Source organism: Lampris incognitus, chromosome 21, assembly GCF_029633865.1.
Source record: "Lampris incognitus isolate fLamInc1 chromosome 21, fLamInc1.hap2, whole genome shotgun sequence".
NCBI classification, from domain to species: domain Eukaryota; kingdom Metazoa; phylum Chordata; class Actinopteri; order Lampriformes; family Lampridae; genus Lampris; species Lampris incognitus.
In genome coordinates this window covers 24,772,933-24,781,439 of record NC_079231.1, presented here as the reverse complement: position 1 = coordinate 24,781,439, position 8,507 = coordinate 24,772,933, and positions in this window count along the sequence as shown.

Here is an 8,507-nt window from a genome sequence, read left to right as displayed (position 1 = left end):
ACGGGCCCCCGGGTGGTGTGGCGGTCTATTCCGTTGCCTACCAGCACGGGGATCGGCGGTTCGAATCCCCGTGTTACCTCCGGCTTGGTCGGGCGTCCCTACTGACACAACTGGCCGTGTCTGCGGGTGGGAAGCCGGATGTGGGTATGTGTCCTGGTCGCTGCACTAGCGCCTCCTCTGGTCGGTTGGGGCGCCTGTTCGGGGAGGGGACTGGGGGGAATAGCGTGATCCTCCCTCGTGCTACGTCTTCTTCTTCTTCTACTACTACTGCTTTCGGCTGGACTCGTTAGGGATCCACCTCTTGCTGTTTCCCCACACGTTTTCTGCGCGCTCCGTCTGTGGCGTTTCATTCCTTCATCCATACGGGGATGCTGGAGAGCCCATCCCAGCAGTCATTGGGCGGCAGGTGGGGAGACACCCCGGACAGGCCGCCAGTCCATCACAGGGCTGAAACAGAAAGATCCCCTACTGGGTCTCATAATCTACAGGCCCTCCCCTCACAGCAGCACGCGTCAGTCCAGCCGAACAGCTGATAGGCAGGAAAATCAGGACCCCTCCGCCCATCCTGGCCAAGGGCCTGCAACCAAAATGGCCAAGCTAACAGCACGTCAGAGGTGACCACTGGTGGACTCTTTCGAACCGGGTCTGCTAGACTCGCTAAGCCTGTCCAGAGACTTGATCTTGCTGACAGCCGGTGACTCCTATCACGCACGAGTGGGCGACGGGCATCTCTGATTGCCTCGCGTAGGAGATGGGGGAGTAAGAGACGGCGCCGTTGTTGGGGCTGATTAGCAGGGTGACGCCTCCGTCATGCGGATAGCCATTGTGGGGGTCCAGCACCCCCCTGGTGAAACTCCTCACTGCCAGGTGAAAAGAAGCGGCAGGCGACTCCACATGTATGGGAGGAGGCATGTGGTAGTCTGCAGCCCTCCCCGGATCGGCAGAGGGGGTGGAGCAGAGACCGGGACAGCTCAGAAGGGTGGGGTGATTGGCCAAGTACAATTAGGGAGAAAAGGGGGGGGGTGCCACAACGGTTGGAGGGAGGGCAGCCAAATCATGATGATGGTGGGTTCTCCGTCAGTGAGAGCTGTCCTCTTCCACGAGGAGAGAGGAAGACCGACCCACCCGACACTGACAGCATGGTCTTCCTCTGTGGTAACGGGCTCGCAGAACCACGAGAAGCGGCTGCGGGCTGATGGGGGGGAACTGGGTGTGCGCCTCGTGTGTTTAGACTGTGAATTACAGTGGGGGGGGGATGAGCCGCCATTGTTCACCTACGCCCGTCTCTATGCTACACTGACATATGAAATACAGTACCACAACTGTGTATATATTTTCAAATATATTCCAGAAAAAAATGTATTTCCTTAGACACAGACATTAAATTTGTTTTTTATTTTTATTTTACATCAAAATTCAATAAACATGGTTTTGAAAAATGCTAAAGAAATACTCGCATGCTTTCACCGTATTGTTGCTAAATACAGTTACTGGACGTACACCAGCGCAGGTTTACATGTGGGGAGGGGACTAGGGGGACCTCCTGCAGGGTTTTGGGATGTTGGCACATGTATACTTTTAAAATGTGCCGGTACGTCATATTTATGTGTAGGCACGTGATGAGGTGCAGCTGTGGAGCCTTCAGAGCGTGCAGATAAACACTGAATCTCATGAAACCCTCCAAGGTAGACCAGTGAGTCCACTACCCCGGTCACGAGGGATCCCGCAAATGCAGAACACGTGATCCACCGCGGCCTCTGGTCTGAACCCCCGTCTGACCCCGGTGACCCGCCTGGAGCTGTGATTACATGTGGCTGCATGTGGTGTGTAGGAGAGCTGGGACTTGCAGTACTCGCCAGACTAAGTAGCTGTATGAGCCGGATCTGTTCCGCACAAGAAGACACGTGTGAGCTGAACTGCTCAGCAGAGCTCGGATTTGACTTCTGCACATCTTACTGTCTGCTGGGAAATGTGTGTGTGCGTGCGTGTGCGTGTTTTAAAGTGGGCTTTGTGCCCTTAAAGAATAACTGAGAAGACATCGCTATATTAGCTTAGTGCACGTGGTTTTAAATCCAAAACTTGCAGTCCGGGTGGCGTGGCGGTCTATTCTGTTGCCTACCAGCACGGGGGATCTCCGGTTCGAATCCCCGCGTTACCTCCAGCTTGGTCGCGTGTCTCCGGCTCTGTGCATAACTAGTCCGCTGACTTCCGGTTTCTACTGCAGCGGTCACACCAGTTTCCTGTTTGTTGGCGTGTGCTAGTGACAATTGCATGTTCTCGCGAGATTCACCATGGATAAATGTCAACCAGAAGGCACAGAACTGTCCACACACTTTCACCTGCACCTACCAGCAAGCGGGTGAAACGTTTCAAGTGGTACACATCAAGTTACGTCCGTCCCTGTGGACGTAACTTGATGTGTACCACTTGAAATGTTGCGAAAACATGCCGTTGTCACTAGCACACGCCAACAAACAGGGAACTGGTATGACCGCTGCGGTAGAAACCGGAAGTCGCTGGACTACAGTGTGGGTGGGAAGCCAGATGTGGGTATGTGTCCTGGTCTCTGCACTAGCGCCTCCTCTGGTCGGTTGGGGCACATGTTAGGGGGCGGGGGGCGGGACTGGGGGGAATAGCATGATCCTCCCACGCGCTACGTCCCCCTGGCGAAACTCCTCACTGTCAGGTGAAAAGAAGCAGCTGGCGACGCCACATGCATCAGAGGAGACGTGGTAGTCTGCAGCCCTCGGCCAAGTACAGCTGGGGAGAAAAGAGGAACTTTTTTTTTTAAAAAGAAACTAGCAGTTGGAAGATTTTTTCAGTTGAGGATTCCTGTTTCTGTAGCTAGGTGTTTATGTTGCTAGGTGTTTATGTTGCTAGGTGTTTATGGTGCAAGGTGTTTCTGTAGCTAGGTGTTTCTGTAGCTAGGTGTTTATGTTGCTAGGTGTTTATGTTGCTAGGTGTTTCTGTAGCTAGGTGTTTATGTTGTTAGGTGTTTCTGTAGCTAGGTGTTTCTGTAGCTAGGTGTTTCTGTAGCTAGGTGTTTATGTTGCTAGGTGTTTATGTTGCTAGGTGTTTCTGTAGCTAGGTGTTTATGTTGCTAGGTGTTGATGTAGCTAGGTGTTTATGTTGCTAGGTGTTTATGTAGCTAGGTGTTTATGTTGTTAGGTGTTTATGTTGTTAGGTGTTTCTGTAGCTAGGTGTTTATGTTGCTAGGTGTTTATGTTGCTAGGTGTTTATGTTGCTAGGTGTTTCTGTAGCTAGGTGTTTATGTTGCTAGGTGTTTCTGTAGCTAGGTGTTTATGTTGCTAGGTGTTTCTGTAGCTAGGTGTTTATGTTGTTAGGTGTTTATGTTGTTAGGTGTTTCTGTAGCTAGGTGTTTATGTTGTTAGGTGTTTATGTAGCTAGGTGTTTATGTTGCTAGGTGTTTCTGTAGCTAGGTGTTTATGTTGCTAGGTGTTTCTGTAGCTAGGTGTTTATGTTGCTAGGTGTTTCTGTAGCTAGGTGTTTATGTTGTTAGGTGTTTATGTTGTTAGGTGTTTCTGTAGCTAGGTGTTTATGTTGCTAGGGTTTTATGTTGCTAGGTGTTTATGTTGCTAGGTGTTTCTGTAGCTAGGTGTTTCTGTAGCAAGGTGTTTATGTAGCTAGGTGTTTATGTAGCTAGGTGTTTATGTTGCTGGGTGTTTCTGTAGCTAGGTGTTTATGTTGCTAGGTGTTTATGTAGCTAGGTGTTTATGTTGTTAGGTGTTTATGTTGTTAGGTGTTTCTGTAGCTAGGTGTTTATGTTGCTAGGTGTTTATGTTGCTAGGTGTTTATGTTGCTAGGTGTTTCTGTAGCTAGGTGTTTATGTTGCTAGGTGTTTCTGTAGCTAGGTGTTTATGTTGCTAGGTGTTTCTGTAGCTAGGTGTTTATGTTGTTAGGTGTTTATGTTGTTAGGTGTTTCTGTAGCTAGGTGTTTATGTTGTTAGGTGTTTATGTTGCTAGGTGTTTCTGTAGCTAGGTGTTTATGTTGCTAGGTGTTTATGTTGCTAGGTGTTTCTGTAGCTAGGTGTTTATGTTGCTAGGTGTTGATGTAGCTAGGTGTTTCTGTAGCTAGGTGTTTATGTTGCTAGGTGTTTCTGTAGCTAGGTGTTTATGTTGTTAGGTGTTTATGTAGCTAGGTGTTTATGTTGTTAGGTGTTTATGTTGTTAGGTGTTTATGTTGCTAGGTGTTTCTGTAGCTAGGTGTTTATGTTGCTAGGTGTTTATGTTGCTAGGTGTTTCTGTAGCTAGGTGTTTATGTTGCTAGGTGTTTATGTTGCTAGGTGTTTCTGTAGCTAGGTGTTTATGTTGCTAGGTGTTTCTGTAGCTAGGTGTTTATGTTGTTAGGTGTTTATGTAGCTAGGTGTTTATGTTGTTAGGTGTTTATGTTGTTAGGTGTTTATGTTGCTAGGTGTTTATGTTGTTAGGTGTTTATGTTGCTAGGTGTTTATGTTGCTAGGTGTTTCTGTAGCTAGGTGTTTATGTTGCTAGGTGTTGATGTAGCTAGGTGTTTATGTTGCTAGGTGTTTATGTAGCTAGGTGTTTCTGTTGTTAGGTGTTTATGTTGTTAGGTGTTTCTGTAGCTAGGTGTTTATGTTGCTAGGTGTTTATGTTGCTAGGTGTTTATGTTGCTAGGTGTTTCTGTAGCTAGGTGTTTATGTTGCTAGGTGTTTCTGTAGCTAGGTGTTTATGTTGCTAGGTGTTTCTGTAGCTAGGTGTTTATGTTGTTAGGTGTTTATGTTGTTAGGTGTTTCTGTAGCTAGGTGTTTATGTTGTTAGGTGTTTATGTAGCTAGGTGTTTATGTTGCTAGGTGTTTCTGTAGCTAGGTGTTTATGTTGCTAGGTGTTTCTGTAGCTAGGTGTTTATGTTGCTAGGTGTTTCTGTAGCTAGGTGTTTATGTTGTTAGGTGTTTATGTTGTTAGGTGTTTCTGTAGCTAGGTGTTTATGTTGCTAGGGTTTTATGTTGCTAGGTGTTTATGTTGCTAGGTGTTTCTGTAGCTAGGTGTTTCTGTAGCAAGGTGTTTATGTAGCTAGGTGTTTATGTAGCTAGGTGTTTATGTTGCTGGGTGTTTCTGTAGCTAGGTGTTTATGTTGCTAGGTGTTTATGTAGCTAGGTGTTTATTATAGCTACGTGTTTATGTTGCTAGGTGTCCGTGGTCATCACTTACATGTAATCCCGCTATCAGGGTTAACAGTGACCCCATAATTAGTTTGATCCTAATATGAATTAAAAGATAAACAAGACCAAGATGTAGAATCATTACTGACTTTAGTAGCACGGTTTTTTCATACAAACAATTTCAGTACATAATTATATTGCCTTATTTTTTCAATCTTTGGAAATGTTAGCCACTTGCGTGACGCCCCCTTGCACAAATGCGAGCACTGTGCCAGAAGTGAGAGAGGAGAGAAACGCCTTTGTGGACTGGAGGACTTGAGCTCGCCGCTGTTCTTTTTCTGCAAAAGTGTGTCAACAAATTTTGATCCACACAATGGTGTGTGTGTTTTTTTTGTGTTTTTTTACAAATACAGACTCAATACGATTTTAAAGCTATCATGTGTAGAGTGACGCAATCTAAAGTTAGAAACATATTTACTGGAATTTTGTGACTGGAGACCTGTCCAGAGTGCTTGTCTAGTTAGTGCATGCTGGGATATCAACAAATTAACCCCTGCAACCCTAAATTTGAATAAGTGGGTATAGATGACGGCTGGATGGATAAAGGTGGATATATTTTCTTTTGATACAAAATAATTGGTTTGATTGTTTATGTCTAGGAAACTCGTGTGGTGTGCCATTGTGATACGTTATAAAGTCATGTTCTCTCCATTGTTTCATGAGGCTCACAGTGACGAGGGACCCACAAAGCAGACTGACACATGTTGTAAAAGTTCCACAAAGGTTTAATCAGGCGCAAAGGTCGGTACACGGGAACCAGGCAGGTCAGGCAGGTCAGGCAGAGGTGTCAAAAACGGCAGGCAGAAGGCAGAGTCACAAAAAAACAGGCAAAGGTCAAAACACTCACTGGGAAGACAAGAAACTAATGCTGCACCGCTCACACGGGGGGGGGGTAAAGACAAACTGGCAACATGAGGCAGCAGATACATGGCTTAAATACACCACATGGGGACACAATGACACAGGTGGAACACATGTGGAACACATTAGGGCGGGACCGGTAATCACACAGGAGAGAGACTTGACCGGAAGAGACGTCTGAAACGAGGGACAAACATTAATACCAAAATAAAACCGGAAACTGGGAAATATGAACAACACATAAAACATGACCTAGGATCTGTACCGGCTCATGACAGTTTTGTTTTGAGACAAATCTGATTCTTTACTTGTTGCTTATTCAGAACTTCCTCGTGCCATAAGCTACATTCTTGTACACAACAATTAGTTTCAACCTTGATTTGTGATTGATTGAGACACACGCCATAGGTAGTGGCACGGCGGACAAGTGGTTAGCGCTGTCGCCTCACGGCTTCCCTTAAAATGGAAATGATTTCGTAAATACGTGGCTCTTATTTTGAAATGTCGTAGTCACCTTTTAACAGTCAGCGTTCATCCTAATTCAGGAAGCTGGTTGACAAAAGTTGTGCGATTACGCTGTTCTCTAGGAAATCTTTTAAATTCATTACTAACTCTCTGGAAAGCGTTCGTGCCATGGGAAGGCTTTGCTTTTTTACAAAAACAGAAAGAAAAGAAAAGAATAATACTCCATTGCTAAACTGAAGACAAGTAAAAGCCTGGAAACTATCCATCTTGCCTCTGAGGTCCATTGGATGTGTCAGCTGTTAGCTGGCTGTCTAGTTGAGCGAACGGGCGGGAAATGAGGACAGAAGAGTAAAAAAGCAACCTCACGGCGGGCAGAACTACCCAAGAAGAGTGGTCTTCAGTCCCAACGCTTCTCATCATCTTCACCACAGCTCACGCTAGGCTCACAGCAGCACTGGATGATGGAAGTAAAGCAGGGATCTGAAGAAACACAGCGGTCCACTGTTGAAACCAGGTCTGTTGCCTCTATACCATCCAGCAGATCAACAGCTAGCAGAGCTGCTGCGGCTCGCGCTAAAGTTGAAGCAGCTCGCGCACGAGCTAACTTTGCTAAAATAGAATCAGAAATTATGATTGAAAAAGCCCACATAGAAGCAAGATTGAACACACTGAAGCATGAGAAGGAGGTGGCAGCAGCCAATGCTGAGGCTAGTGTGCTCGAAGCGGCAGCAAAAGAGTTTGAAAAAGGTGATAGACACTCAGCTATTGAAGAGGCCACTGAAAGAACGCGCCAGTATGTTGAACACCAGCAACTGCCACCAGCTGAGAGCATCAACCCTTATTCACAGCCCATAGAGCCTACTGTTCACGTAATGAGACCTGGGACTCCACCCAGACAACACTTCACGACTCACGCAGGCACTTGTGTCTCCAACATGAGGAATGAGAGCACTTCTAGGCCAGCGTTGCCTCAAAGGTCAAATAACCCGCTTCATTACCCTTCTCCGGCACAGCCGTCTGCCAACGCAGCTCAGTGCTCATCCAAAAGAGCCATTCTACAACAGCCACTAGATGGCACTGCTGAGATTAGTGATGTAGCAAGATACTTGGCACACAGAGATCTTATCACCTCTGGTCTCACAAAGCATGATGACTGCCCCGAGAACTACTGGGCGTGGAAATCTTCTTTCCTTAATGCGACTGATGGATTGCAGCTCAGCGCCAGTGAAGAGCTGGACCTCCTCATTAAATCGCTGGGGCAAGAATCTGCAAGGCATGTAAGGAGAATAAGAGCAGTGCATGTTAGTCATCCTCCTCCTGGATTAAGCAAAGCCTGGCAGCGTTTAGAAGAATGCTTTGGGGCTCCAGAGATAATTGAGAATCACTCTTTGACAGGCTCATGAACTTTCCAAAGGTTAGTGTCAAAGATCCTGTGAAGCTGAGAGAGCTTGGCGATCTCCTTACAAGAGGTAGAAGCTGCCAAATTAGAGGGTCGCCTCCCTGGCTTAAGCTATCTCGATACTGCACGTGGTATCGCCCCAGTAGTTGACAAGTTACAGCACAAGACCCAAGAACGGTGGCTCTCTCAGGGTTTTAAGTATAAGGCAGACCAAAGTGTGACCTTCCCTCCATTCTTATTCTTCTGTGATTTCATCTGCAAAGAAACACGAGCACACAACGACCCAGGTTTCAGGCTGACAACAGGTATTACAGATCACCTCAAGTCAGATGCGTCTGTAAAGAGACCATACAAAAGCCTAGTTTGTGCTCACAAGACTGATATACCACAAGAGAAGGTTTTAGCTATAAAGCAAGTGATGTTGAGAGACAGTGCCCTTTCCATAAGAAGCCGCATCCCTCAAGCGCTGCAGAGGGTTCCGCAGCAAACCTATTGAGGAGCGTAAGGCCTTTCTTAAGGACAATGGGGTTTGTTTTAGACGCTGCTCCTCAACTAGCCACGTGGCCAAGGACTGCAACGCA